At 41.3% G+C, this 21,814-nt stretch overlaps 1 protein-coding gene across 2 annotated transcripts in view; it reads left to right on the forward strand.

Moving 5' to 3' along the window:
• LOC135379001 (uncharacterized) overlaps positions 1-21,814 on the forward strand; it is a 98,954-nt gene that overhangs the window by 12,197 nt on the left and 64,943 nt on the right. Inside the window, exon 1 of one of the 2 annotated variants that reach the window (XM_064612223.1) lies at positions 9,202-9,205. The exons of the other annotated variant lie outside the window; for it this stretch is intronic. The gene's annotated coding sequence lies outside the window, so the exon portion shown is untranslated. Of the gene's footprint in view, positions 1-9,201; positions 9,206-21,814 lie in introns of those variants that run through there. 2 annotated transcript variants of the gene reach the window in all.

Raw genomic sequence — 21,814 nt, forward strand, 5'->3', positions numbered from 1 at the left:
GATCTATCGAACGGATGTTTGTTCTGGAAACTGCTACGATATCAGGTGACCGAAAGGAACAGATGTTCTCATTGGGACAACTTTGTAGCTTTTATAATTAATGAAAGTTAATTAAGACATTGCCTTTGGACTTTGCTAATGCCCTCCTAGGGAGTGCCCTTCAGCATATGCTATATTGCAATTGATTTCATCTTGGAAAAATTGTTATATATATTTTTTAAAAATCTGTATACACTTAGCTGGGACACCCTGTATATATAACAGTTAATTTGCCGTGCTGCGGAATAGTACGCATAAATATTACACAACACTTGTGTCAGGAATTGCTAGAAGGTGCTGTACTACCTCTCGACTGGCTTCGTGCAAACTGGCTTCATGCAAACGTGATACTGTTTCCCAAAACAACTGACACGGTAAACGTAGAGAATTATCGCCAAATATCAGTGAGTCTATACCCTGTAAGTTTGCTGAACCTCACTTCCGATATTATGACCTACCGTGATGAAAACGACCTTCTATTTGTTCAATGCGGGTTCGGCAAGAATCGTTCTCATTTTATTTTTTTTCAAAATACGCACCTCTTCAAGATAGCCCTCCCGACTGGACACCTTGCGACAGCCGTCTCGCTTCCGATGCACGACGTATGCAGAGTGTTGAAGGTAAAAGTTCTGAACGGGTGGTCGTTTGAGCTCGGCATCAAACATGATGGGTGAGATGTGTTGTGGTTGGCGATAGTGGCACAAGTCTCACTTTTGACTGCAACGAAGTGTTGGAGCCTAATGTTTCCTTGTTTCGTTCGCATTAGAAATGGAAGAGATTGCATAATGAGATGAAAATCGTCCTCTGGACCACCGCTGTTCAGATCGGAGTTTTATTTTATTTCCTCGTACATCAACCATTGCTTCTTGGATCATTCTTGGAAGTGGATGCAAGCCACTTGGACGGACATCGACAAACGCGAAACAGACACGTTGCTCAGTGATGTCCTGTTTTGAAGCACGGTGATTTTCGGACCCAGCAGATACATATAATTTTTTAGATATAGGCCTCTGGATTTTTAAAGCTGAAACATCGTGGCACACCGTGACGACTTCCTGTGGACATCACTTACTGGTAAATGCTGACGCTTTCATTTAAATTTTTATTTCAGAGACGTCAAGTGCTCAGGTGTCGGAAGCTTCCGCCTTGGGTATGTGAAAAACAGCAACGTAGCGAGGAAAATATTTCGGGAGGGGGTGTATGGGACATGTTTCCCATGGGTTCTTTGGTACATGTTATATAAAGAGAAAAATAGAGTTAGGACCAGGAGGCGCGAGAAGCTCGCTTTTCGTTCACTTCTTGGTTATGACGAGATCGAGTACAGTCGTGTCTGATATTTCAAGGAAAGGAATGATGCTGTGGTATTATCGCTAGCTTCTAGACCTCATGCGATTTCTGATTGTACACCTGATCATTCTACATGGGGACAGGGGGATGATGATAGACCTTCCTAGGTTAAAACCATTTAAAAAATCATGAAACACGCACCTGCGTTAAAATCTCCATCCTCCAATTGTGATATGCAAATGTGCCCCGGTAACAGTTTCGGAACATTTACATATCAATATCCGTGGGTGGAAGCCTTCACGCACGTGCTTGTTCCGGGACATTTTAGACATGGAATGGCTTTCAGCCAGGAGGATCTCTCATTCTGATATCCCGATTTTGCAAGAAACACAATAATTAGAAATAATTAATAAATTTTAGTATTGAGTCATTCTGTAGTTTCATACTTACTTCACGGTGATGTTGTCTGGCCGTAAAACTCAACTGCTCAAAATTCTGTAACGAATACAAATAAACACTCTGTATAGTCCTTTTAGAATGTACACACTGAATTTTGAATGCTAGGACATCGTGACCGGTTGCATCTTTCTAGGGACATCGGTTTGTGGTATATGCTGACGCTCTATCGTTTTAAATGTATTTCAGCAACAGCAAGTGATGAAGCGTCAGCTACCGGCTTGGGTACGTGATAGACAGTAGCGTAGCGAGGGAAATATTTGGGGAGGGGTTCTATGGGAAGTTTGCATGGAGCAGGAGGATGTCACCTTCATTCCCCTTTCCCAAAAGCACTACCAAAGTTAGCTTTTGGATAGGGAATTGAATACCCATAACACCCCGCTCTGACTACGTCCGAATGGTGACAGACGCATTGCACCGATTGAGCGACCATTTCATTCCATCCCATCGTGAAGGTCTAAAGTGTAGCAACAGTGTCTACTGTCATGATGTGCACATCTGAAGAAGTGTAAGATACAGTTGAAAACGGAGTAAGAATGCCATCATGCATCGCCTCCGAAATTCGGCGTATGACCGCACAGCAGACGTCCCAAGGACGGACACAGTACTACACGAGTCGAGAATGTAAATAAGAAGGCGATTTGGTGGTGGTGGTGGTGGTGGGGGGGGGGGCTATTGAGGGAGTGCTTTATCAGTGTTATCGGAGTGTGTTGTGCTGTTCTTGTACGTGTTTTCATCTTGCATTTCAATACACTATATGAAACTTGTGTCGACATGGGTTCTAATTCGGCAGCAGTGCTATGAATATATTAATTTCCGACATTATCCACTGACATGTCGACCATGGTTTTGAAACCGTCCACAGATTGCGGCACAGATCACTGGTCCATGCAGTGTTTTTTCAAATAACACATGGTTTCTACAAGTGTAGCATTTCTGCGCAAGCAGCATATGTTGAGCGGGAAATATATTCTCGTAAAAACAATTGATAACTGCCATTATGGCAGCAATGTGTCGAATTCTACATGTTTAAGTCTCGATTTTGCCACTTGGCGATTTAAATTTCAACAGCCGTTTTATGACTCATACCCCACAGCCGGATGAATGGTCCCATCAGAATGTGACACTGATGGAAACGTTAGAAGAGTTGCAGATTGTGCGCAGTCCGCAAGTCCTGATTAACTCACGCATTTACCTGTGTTGCTTAATGCATTGTATTTGGTACCGCAGAAGTTGCCGCCGCTGGTGCTGAACGTCCTGAGGAAGTAAATGTCCTCGATGAATGTGAGTGCAAATATGGTTATCGCTGCTCCTTCAGTGAGCAACTACGTTAGATATCTTATCGCGCTACTACATCACGACATACAGTGCAACGTCTCCGCCACCTGCATTTTAACCATCCCGTGCAAACAGTGCTTTGAAAACCGAAACGAATACGAAGCGAACAACGCATTTGGATATTCGAATACGAAGCGAATAAGTGTAGAACCGTAGCGAATACGAAGCTAATAGCTTGTGGGAATCCTACTGCCATCACCAGGCAGGCGAAACCCACCCAGGGGAAGACCTCTCGTTCTGCCTCCGAGGAACGACACTCCAAACAGACGTAGGAAATCCAGATACTTTATTACATACCAGTCAGATAAAGAGCCAACAATACAATACCGTGCACAGCCACGCTACCGCCACCAGCCCCGTGTCTCTCAGCCGCGTCTTTCAGCCGAGTCCTATCGACCGTCTCCCAGACATGTCTTCCCATCGCGAGCGCTGCTGCTTCTTTTAAGCCCGAGAGCAACGCCCCCAGTTGATCCTCCTCACCCCGGAGAGCAATGCTTATTATCAACAACGACTGCAGCAGGTGAATCAAAGCGAACACGAACACGTTTCTGGCTATCGCTCCCACAAGCTCCAAAATGGACCGGTTTGACGCATAGGCGGAGTGGAAATCAAGAGCGAACGTACAGAAAATGTTCGCAGATAAATCATATGTTTTACTTCGGTATACAAGCGCCATATCTGTTAGTATCTATTGAGAAGGTAGTGCGTTCGAGAATGAAGCATTCAAGGACGAAATGGTACTTCACCACCATTGTTCTGACATAATAAAGGGCCAGTCTGGACCCTAAATGTGAAGTAAACAGGCCTTGTCAGATGGCTCCTTATATCATTCCGATCTACCATGCAAAATGTTTCGTTTATATTCGACTCCAAGAATTTGTAATGCAATTCCGAACTTGCATCTCTTGCTCTCAACTGAAAGCCGCACTTGGAACAGTAGTGACGTCAGGAGCGTTCTGTTCCGGCATCTGCTTGACTCCTCTCCGCGGGCTGTGTCAACACCACCTACATACACAAGGGCCCTCCACAGCTCCGTGACGTCACCCTATATGCCGTCCGTCGGAAAGACAACAATGGCGTCCGCTTGCTGTGGTTGCGTTCGACAGAGATGCTATTTCGAAGACGAATTCACCCGTTTTCTCGATATGAAACAGCGAACGAACGTGTACTTCCGAAGAATAGGATCCTACTGCAGTGTTTGTGCCCATAACTTACGGATTAATTGCGTACACAGCGGCAAGCCCAGCAACTTACAGCTTCTTCTGTTAAGAGTACACGAAAGCACGAATAAAGGTGAGTTGAACAGCTTTACTACTCGTTTGGACTCGTGTAGCTTTTAATACTTCGTCAGGAACAGTTCTAGAAGGGTTTGTCAGCAGCATACTTCAAAATACGTGCAAAAGTTGTACTTTGAGACGTACAATTAGTTTTTGGATGCAACATTGACTACGTTATGAATGGCACCCGTAGAACGCTCTGATCAAATGGCACTATTAGTATTCACGTTGTAGAGTTTTATCTTTTGTTTCTGAGAAGTTGCTTGCTGCTTCTCCCTGTGCAACTGATCTGTCGCAGCTTAATGTTGTTCAACAGCGTGTCTATAGCAAGAACGTGTTGAAACGAAAGTTTCTATTGCTATTGCTATCTTCTTCCTCCGGAATGTATTGAGTAATGGCGCTGAATCTCCGTTTTGATTATTCTAGGAGAGGAATTTCTGATTGTTCTCTTTTTTCTCATGCAGAACTTGTCGAATTAAAATCATAAAGAGCTTCATTAACAACAGACGTATGCGTTTCGGCCACAAAGGTGCTGGGAATCTTAAACGCTTCGCATTCTGTTGCTCAATGTTTGCTTCGTTCAGGCCTTGAATGTCAATTCAATAGCACGCTTTTTTAGGCTGTTTCTCTTAATCGCATAGTAATTATACAGTGCACTAAATGACGCTCGTTCAACGTCGACTTCCTTGTCAATGTCATTGAATGCTGGTTAGAAGAAACACCTTACAGTGTTCTTTTCGTTGGGCCTGTTGTTGCACATACGCTTTAGAGGGGTTGAAATGGGTCAAACATCTAAAAAAAGAAAGAGTTTGATTTACATTTTGTCTGATACATTTGAGAACATTGTGATATCATTCCCTTAACTGACTTTCTTGCATTTGCTTCAGTGCTCGCTTTCTTTTTTTAATTTCTCTTTTTTATTTTCTTCTGGGTGCCTCTTCTAACCTCAGGCGTGTCAGCCGTCAACCGAGTCAGCCCTGTGACCTTCAGTAACTACGACTTCCTTCCCTGCCTCAAGGTCAACATAGCGTGATGTTTTATGTGATTGGTTCTGTCTTAAAATGATGTTCGCAAACCTATGTAGAAATGCTTTACTTTCACAACGATGCCTCGTATACAGTGTTGCGCTTCATGAACTAAATACGTATTGATATATGTGTGCATCTCCTTCAATGGGCAAGGTTGAGTGAACAGCAAAGAAAATCTCATGGACACAATTGACAGCTTCTCTGATTACTGTGATGGTTCAGAAGGATTGAAATTCATTCGTGTCTGACGCGTATCACAACTGCCCTTGCGCACGGGCTTGTCGGTCAAAGGTGCTACATTGTTAAGAAGCTCATCCGCTACAACAACGGTTTCAGTGTGTATGCATTGAAATGTTGAAAGTAGCGCTTTGTGTGTGTATTTCCTGCTTTTTAGTAAATGTAAGCTCATTCAGTCATAAAGTCACGCACGCACTGGGACGCGGGCACCTAGCAATGTGAATCCCGCTCTAGCAAACGAAGCTGCCGGATGGGATTGCGTGACGTCAGGGCGCGGAATAGAGAAGCATGGAGAGACCTTGTCTGTCTAGATGGTGTTGGCTGTGTGTTGTGTTCTGTGCATGGCCGTTCCTGCATGCCGTATCTATAATGCGTATTGCATTCCTGCTCTTTATTAGCAGTGCCTGGTTACTGCATATGCGACGCTGTTGTTGAGCGATGAGGGCTAGGTGTTGTTTAGTGCAGTGCAAGACAAGAAAAACAACGTAAGTTTCCGATTCGTGGAGACCGAACCCCTAAAACAGTTCGGATAGACACTATGCACCGTCCTGGGTAGAAGCTCGTTGCAGTAACAAGCCTTTTAAAGAGACAAGTAAGTGTTATTCAATGTCCAGATCGTTCTGGTCACATACGCAGCATGGGTTACAGCACCAACACCCGCATAACAACTGTCACACGCTACATAGTTCGTAGTAGCAATAAATATCGAATCGAATATATAAATCGCGAATCCCGACTGGGTCAAGTCTAACCTGAAAATCGCCTCAACCACGCGCAGGTACGACAGGGAATGCCTTTTGCGTCCCGACCGGCAATAGGACAGTCATTCGTCCAGCAAGTAAACAGGTCGTCTTCACTGCAAGAATAGAATTCATCCCCCGCAAGGCTCACACTTATGTTTTCTTTTTTTTTTTCAGCAGATAGACAAGGACAGAAGAAACAGACAGGAGGACTGCGTACTCACAACTAAAGGAAAACTTTATTGTTGACACATTTAAATAGGTAATTTCCAAGGCGTAGGCATGTCACAAACACGTGAGCGCTAGGAATATTAGGTCACGTGAAGACCAGGAATCATTGTCGAGGTTATGGCACCAAATAAACTTCTCAAGCTATACTCTGCATAAACAAAACTGACAAAAAGATCAGAGGTTGTCAGATACAACACAATAACAAAGGGTGCAATGTACACAAGGGGCTGTGTACAGTATCCCTTTATCGTGCACTAAAATCTCTATAGGCCAAACGAGCAGATGTATAAACACGCTGCTGCCCAAAAATCTAACACCTCGTCTGGTCATCTGCCAGTTCACTGCAAAAACTGCGGATGTGAACCACTACAACAACACACAACAACAACAACACAATAATTGGTACATTTGAAAACCAAGTGGACAGGGAGATCTATGAAGCCTGCAAGTGATAAATCTGTGAGCGCACCGTCCATTGAGCTCAAACAAGCTGAGATAATGTATCAATCAATCAATGCTGTGTAATATATGATTCCTAGCCTTCACGTGCCCTAATGTTCCTAGTGCTCACGTGTTTGTGAGATGCACACGCCTTGGAAATTACCTATTTAAATGTGTCAACAATAAAACTTTTCTTTAGTTGTGAGTACGCAGCTTCCTGTCTGTTTCTTGTCTCTCAGATGAAAAAAAAAGAAAGAAAAACCGTAGGTCTGACTTACCGACCACCCAGTTTCTGTACCCCAAGAACACTCGCGATCCTCAGGACGTCCTGAAAGTTTCATCGCGTCCTTGTCCCTGATGGGATGTCCGGAGGAGATCCAGATAGTGTCATCATGGGATCTTCCAGTGATAGTCATTTCCATACGTCCTGCGGCCATACCTCCTGCGTCCTGCGAATATCAATGAATACTCCATGCACTGGGTTTAATGTGCGATAAAATATAGCTTGCTAGGTCTTCCATTGTGATCTTCTTGCCATTAACATCCGAGCAAGATCCCTGACGGGATGCTACACGGAGCATTTCCGTGGAAGATACAGGAAAGTGATGGCATATTACAGCGCATGCTTGACGTTCGATTGATGTTTGAAATCAACTACGTAGGAAACACGGACGTTACCCTGGTTGTAACCTAATACTCCAAGGAATTCGTCACTGCAGGGTTGCTTATACCCTCACCCTTCGCTTTGACTGAGATGCTAGGAGGACTCTAGCACATGCGGGAGTTCGCAAGAGAAGCAATATATAGTACATGTTTTATCTGCGGAAGGAAATATGTATTGGCATCATGGTGGAAGACCACCGAAAGGAAATGCCATTACCGCATATTTCAGTGAACTGCCTTAGACGTAGTGGCGCAGGACCTTATATATTTTCGCTGTTTATACCGCGGCACCCATTCTTCGTCATCGAAAACAATCGAAGAGGAGAAACTGAAAATAACAAGCTGGTTGCTGAGGTTGAAAAACTGAAAAAAAAAAAGAGTTGGGTGCTACTGTAAACGTAGCTCACTTCTACATGAGAGAAGTGAAATAATATTCACTATAGCTACATGCAGAAGAATATGATCCTATAGTGCTCCTGAGACTATCCCATTTTTGTCCCAAGATGTTATCCCTAGGATCATCTCTGAAGTCTCATTCTACTTTTCTAACAAATTGAGGTTCCTTTGGAGATATTCCCAGGATGTCATATCTGACTCACAGTGCCATCCTGAGGATGAGTGAGGAATTTCAACGTGGGGTACCCGCAAGGCTCATGGCGCTCGATTTGAACGCGCCGATTTTTCTGTTGTTTGGCTCAATGGTGACGTCGAGAACACCGCTGACGTCACAGGGAAACGAAAATCGGATATGGGTTAAGCGCATGATGTCATTCATTAGTAAGTTCTAGTATATCGAGCGCTATCACCTTTGCGTACGTAACGGATAGCGTTGGTGGTTATGGGCCGTGCGCAAATCTCTTTCTGTTGTGGGCGTGTGCAGAACAATCAACGCTATCTGTTACTTACGGAATCGCCTTTTAGTAACGATGTACTAAAACTCTGTATTTACTCTAAAACGGGGAAGCTTGCTCACTTTCTAGTTTACGTGGACGTGGGCGTGCAGTCGAATGCAGTCGGAATCCGAATACCTTGCGGAGGTCCGGACTGTCGATTTAAGGAAAGTGATAGGATAAGTCTACTAGTGCACTCAAACACTGTTTCTGGTCATTTCGCTGCACCACACCGGCATTGCTTGTTGCTGTGTGATCTTCTCTCCGGCGAGTATTCGAGTATGTTCGGTTTGGAAGGGATTAGATCGATTTGATTCGCAACTCGAATATCGAAACTCGTATTCGCTTCGGAATTATAATCTTACATATAAGTACTCGCGTCGATATTCAAACAATTGGAGTATTGCGAAGGCAACATTAGTGCCTCGCGAATATCCTGCGAATGTTGTGAATGTGCGAGTGTTGGCCACATACCGAAAGAACCATGGGTATGCACAAGGGCACATGTTGAACCATTTGTTAAGTTGTTGCTAGTGTTTGACATGAGGTCGGTGTCACTTTCCAGCGACTTCATCAGAGTAAGTATTCACTTCCGCATTCCAGATCGAGCAGCGCGACACTACTGTTTCCTACATTTTTGTGGCGTCACACTTGCAACATTAAACAAGGTGCTTCACCTAACGTGTCACAAAAATGTGTTAAAATCTACTTCCATGAGAAGTCTCGGCTCGACGGGACACTTCCGCAATCTTTTACGAAGACGCAGGATCGCTTTGATCAATTTTTTGATCGCTTTAATCACGATAAATTAAATTTTCTCAATTCAACTCCGAAATGTGCGAATCCAATGTCACGTTGTTTTTTTTTTTTATTTGCCAAAAACAGCGCATGTCGGATCTGCCCCGTACGATCACAACATGGATGTCTCACCAAAGAGACAAGAGCTACGCAAAAACATAAAAGAAAAAGTCACTGTCCTCTTACCTTCATTTCGTTCTCAGTGCCTTTTTAGATAACCCTGGCTGCCGTTATCATCAGAAGCATGGAAAAAGGCACTGAAGGGGCAGTGAAGACCGCGCGAGGCCGGCAGTTATTGCATCTCGAAGCGGCGAGTTTCGCTTTTTCTTCTTCTTTCTTTCAGGTCTGACCACTATAGCAGGACAATTCATTTTGTGATGGAACACGGTATATCCGACATGCATTTTCGGTTTGTGCAAAAAAAGGGAACGAGAACAACACTGCCATTGGCACTCAATTGACATGTTAAAGTGACATTGGCATGGTAAATTTCGAGGTTGGATTCAATTGATTAAATTTATCACTACTGAAAACTGATCAAAGTGCATCTGGATCATGGCACAAATTTGTTGAAGATAACTACCGTTGACCACATCATTTTCCGGCAAGTACATTTATATTTTTTTTTCTGAACTGTTAGGTGAAACACCCTGTATAATGAGTAGTAGAGGGCCTTGTCCAGGCTCAGTCATGTCCAGTTAGAGACATGGGTGTCTGGTTCGAACCCCACAGCGTCTGGGACACCGTCGCGTGTGCGGAGGGCGCGGCGCCTGTGCGGAGGGTTGTCCGCGCGCTTATCGGCGAGGGGAGGGCTGCGTGTGCGTTTGCCCTCTCACATTTTTCAGCCTGGGCCAACTTCTTTGGTCATTTTTCAATCTGCGCCGACTTTTTTCGCGACTTTTTCCCGTGCGCGACAGGCGGCGCTTGGGTGGAGGGCTGCTGCGGTGGGCGGAGCGTGGCCGGAGGGTTGCGTGAGCGCTTACTTGCTCACATTTTTCAGCCTGGGCCGACTTCTTTCATCATTTTTCAATCTGTGTCGACTTCAATCGCAATTTTTTTCCCGCTACACCAGGTGTGCAGTAGGCGATTTACATGCAAAGGATAGCCATACACAAAAGTTCAAGTGAAAATATATTTATTAAAGTCAGTAGTGTCAGGAATTATGTTATGACTCCGTGGGAAGGAGAAAAACTCAGTCAAAAAATCTGATGCAATAGCATTGAAGGGGTATTTTATTAGTGAGAATCACGCAAGTTTTCAATTAAGCAGAAGGAGTAGCACATTTTTAATCAAAGAAGACATTTTTAATCAATACAATTACAATCAAAATTAAAAGTTTTATTATATAATCATTATACGTGACCACCATAGTGGAGTTTTAATTACAAAGTTCTGATATGTAACTTCAAGAACAATAGCTGGGCCGACTTCTCTAGCGATTTTTATTATTTTTTTCAGTGCGCGGTGGGTGGCGCGCAGGTGAGGGGCTGTCCGTGTGCTTACCAGCGGGTTGAAGAGCTGAGCGTACACTTATGATTGTACACACTGGACTGACTTTGGCTATTTTTCAGCCTGGGCCGAACTCGTTCGCATTTTTTTCATGCGGCGCGCAAGTAGTGGCATGCACACTGACAACATCGGACCACATCTTTGCCGATTTTTCACCCTGAGACGACTTCGTTCGCAATTTTTGTCAGGTGGTGCGTGTATCAAAATTAAGTTTTATTATAAAAAGTCTAACATGAGCAACCTAGCAGAGTTTTAATTACAAAGTTCTAATATGTAACTTCAAGAACAATAGATAATATTCCATTATGACACATTTAATCAAAGAAGATATTTTTAATCACTATGATTACAATCAAAATTAAAAGTTTTATTATAAAAAGTCTAACATTATTATATGTGAGCACCATAGCAGAGTTTTATTTACAAAGTTCTAATAGGTATAGTTAATTGTGAACAGCAGAGAACCTGGAAGACCATGAGACACGAACACGAGAGGAAATAAAATCTATAACAATACATTGGTTAATCAAAAACAACAGAGGAGAAGACTATCATTTTTAACTATCATAAAATCATCCTCGTGACTTCCCCATACAATTTTCATTCTAAGAGACACTACAAACCTTACTTTGTTTTATGAATTCAACACAGAAAATGTATTAAAAATGAACTTCACCACATAGCACGCTCCTAGCCAACACTCAGCTCTAATAATATCTGCCCTGATTTGTTCAAGACGGGAGGCGTACACCTGACAGTTACGAACATTTTCCAGCGCAATAGGGAAGATTATTCCAACATTACACAATTAATCATTTTCTTATTAAGTAAACAGCATAGACATACAGAAATAATGAGAAAAACGATCAACAGCTAATAGAGAACTAGAACACATCACATAAACAACAGACACATGCAGGAAAATAAATGGAAAAGAATCTATCAAAACGATCAACATGCACGGATGAACGGCAGAGAAACACTTTGAACAGCACATGATGAATAATTTAATACAGCACAGAGCTAACGCTGAATAGCAGAGAAACAATCTAAACGGCGCATCTGCCAACGTGTAAACAACAGACAGGAAAATATTACTGAAACAAGATCAACAGCTAATAGAGAGCCAAAATCCAACACATAAACAAGAGGTACACAAAGGATAAATAGTTGAAGAACAATCTAACAAAACAAGAAACATGCATGGATGAATAGCAGAGAAACACTCTAAACGGTGCATCTACCAACGGTAAACAACAGACACATGCAGGAAAATAATTGAAAAAGAATCAATCAAAACGATAAACATGCACGGATGAATAGCAGAGAAACGCTTTGAACGATGCATCTGCCAATATGTAAACAACACACAGGAAAATAATAGCGAAACAAACTATCAAACATTACAATTTGAAATAATATATCTTTTCAAATATCATAAAATCAACCCAGCGAGCTAACAATATAGAATTTTCATCCTACTCAGGCACTATAAACATTACCTTGACAGAGTTATCCAAACACGCAACACAGCTATGCTTTACACAACACAAACGGACTCGAGACTCGGTGGGGTCACTCTCTCCATCTATGCAGCCCAAAGCAAGGAACCGGTTGTCAATCTGTGGGTGGGGAAACCATCTCTCTTTTTCAAATTCTTTCCTCCAAAAGAAAATATTCTTAGGACCAGTGTACAGAGGCGAAATTTTTATTGATCGCAAACAGACATTGGAATTATTCGATTCTCAAGAGCACAATAAGAATTCTATCAAAAAAAAATCTAGGAATTGACTTTCTAAGCAACCGAGAAATATTATCGACGCAAACAATACCAAACGAGAAACGATGCATTTTAATATATTTCAGATCAGACACAACTATTAGGCAATCATTATTCTCAACTTACAAAATATCAATTGAGTGAAAGTCAAATTTATTCAATGATAGAAACAATACTCACTCGAAAACGAGAATCAAATTTAATTACGTCGTTTTATGTTAACTTTGCAATACATGCAGAAGCCGCAAACAAGTCATCTGAAATGCAAATTATTGTGTTTGCTATAGCGTAAATCAACGCACACAACTTAAAAATACATTCCCACACTAGTAGAATATTTTTATTAATATCAATCGAGTGATCATCTGAAACAAAGTCAAAAGCAGTAATTAATTTAGGCAAACATTTTTCGTAATCACACAGCGCAAATATACATCACAGAAACATGTCTTTTTTCATTCAGGACCCACTAGTGGAAATAATGTGAGAGAGGGAAGCTGAGTTCCCGCACACTTTCGTTAAGGTTACACCCGCAGGGAGTAGGGGAATCCAACAACGGTCTTGGTATACAAAGCCATAAACTCGCTCCTACAAGTCAAGTTAGGGAAGGAGGGGCTCTAGCGCTGTCTTGTACATAGAATCACTGAAAGCACACATTTTTTTCATTACGCATCACATCTTTCTTGTAAATTGACTTTCATAATTCTAACGTCAGGTGGAAGATTATGAACCTGATAATAAAATTTTAATAAATAAAATTAGCACCAATGTGATTTAATTAAATGTCGAGGCGCACTACAAAACAGAACAGACAACTGATATACATTGAAGAGATGGACAGATTTTGTACTCGTTACTATTCGTCATGGGAGGACCTGATAAAAAGTTGCTTCGAAAAGGAGGAGCCGCGAAACGATTCATTTATCGCTGCATTTCAATACGTCCTAGACATGGTCGCATTCGGAGATATGGTGCAAATTATGGAATTCAAGATGCGAGAACTTGTATGTCGAATCTACAATAGTTATACAAATATTTGCACGTCAACATCGGAAGCACCATTTGGATTGATGGTGGAGTTTTTGAGGTTTGCTAACGAAGAATTGAAATACACTAGACCAAACGTAATTGTAATCATTGCAATGGGCATTGCATTAATCAAGAAAGTAATCAGATCAAATTATCATATACAAGCAGTCTATATCGCACGATTCATTACGGATTTGTTGAAATTACACCTAACGGTTGGAATGGAAAGTACATAAAAAATCTTATCACGTGGTATATTCCACCCTAGAACCTCTACACATTTATTTTATTCTACCAGTCAAGGATGTCGAATGAACAGAAGTTCAATATTGTCGCGCAAGGTCTGATGTATCATCATTTATTGAAACTCAACAAACATATCAATTGCGGTGGGCCACCGGACGATTTTCATCTAATACTCTCTTGTACGCCATTCAAGAATCTTCATACAAAGAAAGGAAGCATCAATAAGAGACTGTACAAGTTCGTCGCAACAAAGTGCAAGTTGTTGAAGCAATACAAACACGGCGACAACATATCACCTGCGTTAATCAACGCTGGATTCAAGCGCCCAATAATCAGAATAAATTACTTGATGTCTTCGGAATCCATCAATCAAGACAACAAACGAAAACTTCGGAGTTTGGAATAGAATTGTAATTTATCGAAATAAACAAGTGTATAATTGAAATAATAATTGTATTCTTTGTCATCATTGTAATGTATTCTACACAGCGCAACGAAAACAGCTTTTGATTAGATTGCTAAGGAGACACTACGTACAAGGATCTTTGCATGGAATCAGCGCTGGCAATCAGATTTTTACACGACCATACTCTATACAACACCGACACCCGAAGGAAAGAATTGTAGAAGATACGATAATTCGAATTCGAAGATTCGTCGACGAACCCGTTTCCGGAAGAAAGCAACACGCTCGCGTGGGGTGCCGCGTTAACGCGTTGGACGCCGAATCGCGTTCGGTTTCGGAAGGGTGTCCGGGAAACGCTGCCCGGCGTGTTGCCGAAACGCATTCGACGACGCGAGTGACCCTTTCTCCGAGTTTTAAGTAAATTTTGTTCGAAAAATATTCGTAACTTTTACTATCCACGTCGTGGAGAATTCACATTACGTTATAGTGTATATAGAAAACATCAATACACTCAATTAAATTCTTTGTCATCGCAAAAGAGTTCTTAAAACCTTCGCGTATCAAAGTGAGCCAGCTAAAGCTGTGAAATTACGCTTTCTACAACTCAGTTCGTAAATTGCGGTAGCAGTTCAAATTTTAATTAAACACTTACTGATAGTCTCCACTGCTCCGGAATGTGATCTGATAAATTTTATCAATTAATGTACAAACAAATATCTTGTATACAATGTGTGACTACATAGACAGCTTTTTAATCTACATCGTAAAAAAATTGTAAGAAAGAGTGTACAGTTTTGACTTTGAAAATTTAAACACCAACCTTTGGTGTTGGAGATTGCGTTTTGATTCATTATGAGCTAAAATCTTCTAAAATTAATGTATGGCCTTCCATTTGTAGTGCCTCATATGCCGTGACATATCGAATAGACTCATAGTTTTTCAGTATGGCTAATTAAAAACCTCGGGTACATTCTGTGAATTGAAGCTACATTTATGTGTGCTGCTTTGGTTAAGTTTGCAAAAGGAATATTTACTTATTATAATTACATATCTTATGCATAGTGCTCATCTTCATTGTATAGCAATTAAACATTTCTGATGACAGTTATGTGATTCGATTCTCCCAAAATCGTATTGGAACCGTGTGCCGCATGTTATGATGGTTAGAATTGTAGACTCCACCTTCGCGTCATTTGATAATAGATTCCTTTCAATATAGTATTGTCAACTGTCCAATAGTTTGAGAAAATAAATACACTGTGCAATTTAATTCGTAAAATAAGCTTTCGCAAAATATTAGTGATCCTCTTTGTAAACAAAGATTGATGTAACATGCCTCTAAATTTCTATTATCGAATCTTCTACAATTCTTTCCTTCGGGTGTCGGTGTTGTATAGAGTGTGGTCGTGTAAAAATCTGATTGCCAGCGCTGATTCCATGCGAAGATCCTTGTACGTAGTGTCTCCTTAGCAATCTAATCAAAAGCTGTTTTCGTTGCGCTGTGTAGAATACATTACAATGATGACAAAGAACAAAATTATTATTTCAATTATACACTTGTTTATTTCGATAAATTACAATTCTATTCCAAACTCCAAAGTTTTCGTTTGTTGTCTTGATTGATGAATTCCGAAGACATCAAGTAATTTATTCTGATTATTGGGCGCTTGAATCCAGCGTTGATTAACGCAGGTGATATGTTGTCGCCGTGTTTGTATTGCTGTGATAAGATTGTGATCGTTGTGTGATCGTGATAAGATTTTTTATGTACTTTCCATTCCAACCGTTAGGTGTAATTTCAACAAATCCGCAATGAATCGTGCGATATAGACTGCTTGTATATGATAATTTGATCTGATTGCTTTCTTGATTAATGCAATGCCCATTGCAATGATTACAATTACGTTTGGTCTAGTGTATTTCAATTCTTCGTTAGCAAACCTCAAACTCCACCATCAATCCAAATGGTCCTTCCGATGTTGACGTGCAAATATTTTATAACTATTGTAGATTCGACATACAAGTTCTCGCATCTTGAATTCCATAATTTGCACCATACCTCCGAATACGACCATGTCTAGGACGTATTGAAATGCAGCGATAAATGAATCGTTTCGCGGCTCCTCCTTTTCGAAGCAACTTTTTATCAGGTCCTCCCATGACGAATGGTAACGAGTACAAAATCTGTCCATCTCTTCAATGTATATCAGTTGTCTGTTCTGTTTTGCAGTGCGCCTCGACATTTAATTAAATCATATTGGTGCTAATTTTATTTATTAAAATTTTATTATCAGGTTCATAATCTTCCACCTGACGTTAGAATTATGAAAGTCAATTTACAAAAAAGATGTGATGCGTAATGAAAAAAATGTGTGCTTTCAGTGATTCTATGTACAAGACAGCGCTAGAGCCCCTCCTTCCCTAACTTGACTTGTAGGAGCGAGTTTATGGCTTTGTATACCAAGACCGTTGTTGGATTCCCCTACTCCCTGCGGGTGTAACCTTAACGAAAGTGTGCGAGAACTCAGCTTCCCTCTCTCACATTATTTCCACTAGTGGGTCCTGAATGAAAAAAGACATGTTTCTGTGATGTATATTTGTGCTGCGTGATTACGAAAAATGTTTGCCTAAATTAATTACTGCTTTTGACTTTGTTTCAGATAATCACTCGATTGATATTAATAAAAATATTCTACTAGTGTGGGAATGTATTTTTAAGTTGTGTGCGTTGATTTACGCTATAGCAAACACAATAATTTGCATTTTCAGATGACTTGTTTGCGGCTTCTGCATGTATTGCAAAGTTAACATAAAACGACGTAATTAAATTTGATTCTCGTTTTCGAGTGAGTATTGTTTCTATCAATGAATAAATTTGACTTTCGCTCAATTGATATTTTGTAAGTTGAGAATAATGATTGCCTAATAGTTGTGTCTGATCTGAAATACATTAAAATGCATCGTTTCTCGTTTGGTATTGTTTGCGTCGATAATATTTCTCGTTTGCTTAGAAAGCCAATTCCTAGACTTTTTTTTGACAGAATTCTTATTGTGCTCTTGAGAATCGAATAATTCCAATGTCTGTTTGCGATCAATAAAAATTTCGCCTCTGTACACTGGTCCTAAGAATATTTCCTTTTGGAGGAAAGAATTTGAAAAAGAGAGATGGTTTCCCCACCCACAGATTGACAACCGGTTCCTTGCTTTGGGCTGCATAGATGGAGAGAGTGACCCCACCGAGTCTCGAGTCTGTTTGTGTTGTGTAAAGCATAGCTGTGTTGCGTGTTTGGATAACTCTGTCAAGGTTTATAGTGCTTGAGTAGGATGAAAATTCTATATTGTTAGCTCGCTAGGTTGATTTTATGATATTTGAAAAGATATATTATTTCAAATTGTAATGTTTGATAGTTTGTTTCGCTATTACTTTCCTGTGTGTTGTTTACATATTGGCAGATGCATCGTTCAAAGCGTTTCTCTGCTATTCATCCGTGCATGTTTATCGTTTTGATTGATTCTTTTTCAATTATTTTCCTGCATGTGTCTGTTGTTTACCGTTGGTAGATGCACCGTTTAGAGTGTTTCTCTGCTATTCATCCATGCATGTTTCTTGTTTTGTTAGATTGTTCTTCAACTATTTATCCTTTGTGTACCTCTTGTTTACGTGTTGGATTTTGGCTCTCTATTAGCTGTTGATCTTGTTTCAGTAATATTTTCCTGTCTGTTGTTTACACGTTGGCAGATGCGCCGTTTAGATTGTTTCTCTGCTATTCAGCGTTAGCTCTGTGCTGTATTAAATTATTCATCATGTGCTGTTCAAAGTGTTTCTCTGCCGTTCATCCGTGCATGTTGATCGTTTTGATATATTCTTTTTCATTTATTTTCCTGCATGTGTCTGTTGTTTATGTGATGTGTTCTGGTTCTCTATTAGCTGTTGATCGTTTTTCTCATTATTTCCGTATGTCTATGCTGTTTACTTGGCTGATTGTTGGCTAGGAGCGTGCTATGTGGTGAAGTTCATTTTTTACTATATTTTCTGTGTTGAATTCATAAAACAAAGTAAGGTTTGTAGTGTCTCTTAGAATGAAAATTGTATGGGGAGGTCACGAGGATGATTTCATGATAGTTAAAAATTATAGTCTCCTCCTCTGTTGTTTTTGATTAACCAATGTATTGTTATAGATTTTATTTCCTCTCGTGTTCGTGTCTCATGGTCTTCCAGGTTCTCTGCTGTTCACAATTAACTATACCTATTAGAACTTTGTAAATAAAACTCTGCTATGGTGCTCACATATAATAATGTTAGACTTTTTATAATAAAACTTTTAATTTTGATTGTAATCATAGTGATTAAAAATATCTTCTTTGATTAAATGTGTCATAATGGAATATTATCTATTGTTCTTGAAGTTACATATTAGAACTTTGTAATTAAATCTCTGCTAGGTTGCTCATGTTAGACTTTTTATAATAAAACTTTTAATTTTGATACACGCACCACCTGACAAAAATTGCGAACGAAGTCGTCTCAGGGTGAAAAATCGCCAAAGATGTGGTCCGATGTTGTCAGTGTGCATGCCCCTACTTGCGCGCCGCATGAAAAAAATGCGAACGAGTTCGGCCCAGGCTGAAAAATAGCCAAAGTCAGTCCAGTGTGTACAATCATAAGTGTACGCTCAGCTCTTCAACCCGCTGGTAAGCACACGGACAGCCCCTCACCTGCGCGCCACCCACCGCGCGCTGAAAAAAATAATAAAAAATCGCTAGAGAAGTCGGCCCAGCTATTGTTCTTGAAGTTACATATCAGAACTTTGTAATTAAAACTCCACTATGGTGGTCACGTATAATGATTATATAATAAAACTTTTAATTTTGATTGTAATCGTATTGATTAAAAATGTCTTCTTTGATTAAAAATGTGCTACTCCTTCTGCTTAATTGAAAACTTGCGTGATTCTCCCTAATAAAATACCCCTTCAATGCTATTGCATCAGATTTTTTGGCTGAGTTTTTCTCCTTCACATGGAGTCATAACATAATTCCTGACGCTAGTGACTTTAATAAATATATTTTCACTTGAACTTTTGTGTATGGCTATCCTTTGCATGTAAATCGCCTACTGCACACCTGGTGTAGCGGGAAAAAAATTGCGATTGAAGTCGACACAGATTGAAAAATGATGAAAGAAGTCGGCCCATGCTGAAAAATGTGAGCAAGTAAGCGCTCACGCAACCCTCCGGCCACGCTCCGCCCACCGCAGCAGCCCTCCACCCAAGCGCCGCCTGTCGCGCACGGGAAAAAGTCGCGAAAAAAGTCGGCGCAGATTGAAAAATGACCAAAGAAGTTGGCCCAGGCTGAAAAATGTGAGAGGGCAAACGCACACGCAGCCCTCCCCTCGCCGATAAGCGCGCGGACAACCCTCCGCACAGGCGCCGCGCCCTCCACACACGCGACTGTGTCCCAGACGCTGTGGGGTTCGAACCAGACACCCATGTCTCTAAGTGGACATGACTGAGCTTGGACAAGGCCCTCTACTACTATAATGCAATGTTGGAAAGCTGAAATTGCCGTATCATTGCACAGTAGTGCTGAATTACCGTATCTGGGGTACTTATTTATTTATTCATTTATACACAAAATCAACCGCCTTTTGGTTGTCAAGGCATGAATAATGCATCAGGCTTTTTACAAACATAAGACAAGTTATTAAGAGTGAGCTTTAAACAGTGTTGTACACGTTACCGAAATATGGTATCGCGATACCGACACTCCTTACTTGAGTAAAAAGTATCGAAATACCGATATCGATACTTCTTTTTAAAGTAACGGTGTATCGCTACAGTTAGTAAAAAAAGAAACGCGATACTTTGGGCGATACTTTTGTTTGAAATACGGAGATGTCGCAACATAGAAATATCGCCTACCTGACTAGTTTTGCAGTGAAAAGACGAAAAAGGAAAGTGAAAGGAAGGAAGAAAAAGGAAACGTTAGGCTTGACTTTTAAAAATGGCTGATTCTTGAAATCGTTCTCTGCCATCCTTGCAAGCCGTGGTCTTTCCGGCAGCTGACAAAGGCCAGCGTGACATTTGCGTTAGTGTCAGGCTCACACCTACCATGGAATCCAATGCCCAAGGAATCCTATATCCGAAGTTAACAATGTCACAGTATATGTGAACCTGACTCAGTGCGAAACGGCAGCTTAGCAGTGGAATCCGGAGCACACTGTCAAAGTCTTGACCTCTGTTCGTTGACCTCAACTCTTTTGCTGAACATAGCGTAGTTATTTCCTTCGGTTTCAAAGAAAAACGCTGAACACGTGTTTGGTATAATTCCATAATTCCGGTTACGAAGCACGTAGGCGTGTCTGCAAGCTTCTTGTCGAGGGCTAGCGGACCAATGTGATCCATTTCGTCTGTAAAAAAATCGCCACCTGATGAGCTGCTCATGCCTGTGTCAAGACCACTTTGTGGTTTTTGCAATCCACACAGCGTCCGTTTATACAGATCACGATCACAATATCGCCACCTTATGTAATTTGGAAGGATCATCGATGTTACTCACGAGTATAATTAGCTCGTGTCCTGCCTGCTAGCGACGCAACTGTAGCCTCTGGTCCCCTGTCGCCTTACCTGAACGGCTACCGATTTCATTGTTCCTTCGTGTTTTCCCACCTCTGGAACTCACCTGCCAAGTATAAGTTCCGCTCTCAAAGCACACTGAGAAAAATAAGACATGATACAGGCAAATCAACGTTTGAGAATTTTCCTATTTACGTAGCATTCTTACCTGTAGCGCATTAGACGATAAATGATTCCAAGCTTGCTAAAGGAGACACTTTCTGAGTCCTAAAAGAACTGATGAAAGATGAAAGAAAGATGAAAACTACAGTGAATGGACCACAAATTCAAATTAGCACACGCACGCTAATGTACAAGCATACCCGGGATCGTTTTCATTTTCATGAACTCGGTGGGCTGAATCGACTGGAAGAACAATAGAGTCTCAAATGAACGCTAATAAACAAAGACACCACGGCCGTTTACCTGTATAGACTGTGGCCGCATGTGGTGCATCCGATACCTACGAGGCATACTCACTTAAAGCTTCACAAACTACAAACTGTGCTCGAGCTGTTCGCGCTGGAAATTACAGCACTCCTCCAAGACATCGAGACGCCGTCATGTTCCTCGACTCCAACTCCCAGCGGCGTCTGGAACAGTTTCAAATTAACCGCTGCAACAGGGCCCGGCGCAACGGGCTAGAGCGTCACGTGATTCTCTCTTCTGCGCCTGACGAAAAAATACGCCTTCTGCGCAGATTTCTCCTGTGGCCGGGCGCCAGCCTGGCGGTGGTACGGTGGTTTGGGGCGGGGTCTCACACGGCAGGGGGGCAGGGGGACGGAGGGGGGCAGGGAGTGAAGGG

The sequence above is a fragment of the Ornithodoros turicata genome, chromosome 1, assembly GCF_037126465.1.
Source record: "Ornithodoros turicata isolate Travis chromosome 1, ASM3712646v1, whole genome shotgun sequence".
NCBI classification, from domain to species: domain Eukaryota; kingdom Metazoa; phylum Arthropoda; class Arachnida; order Ixodida; family Argasidae; genus Ornithodoros; species Ornithodoros turicata.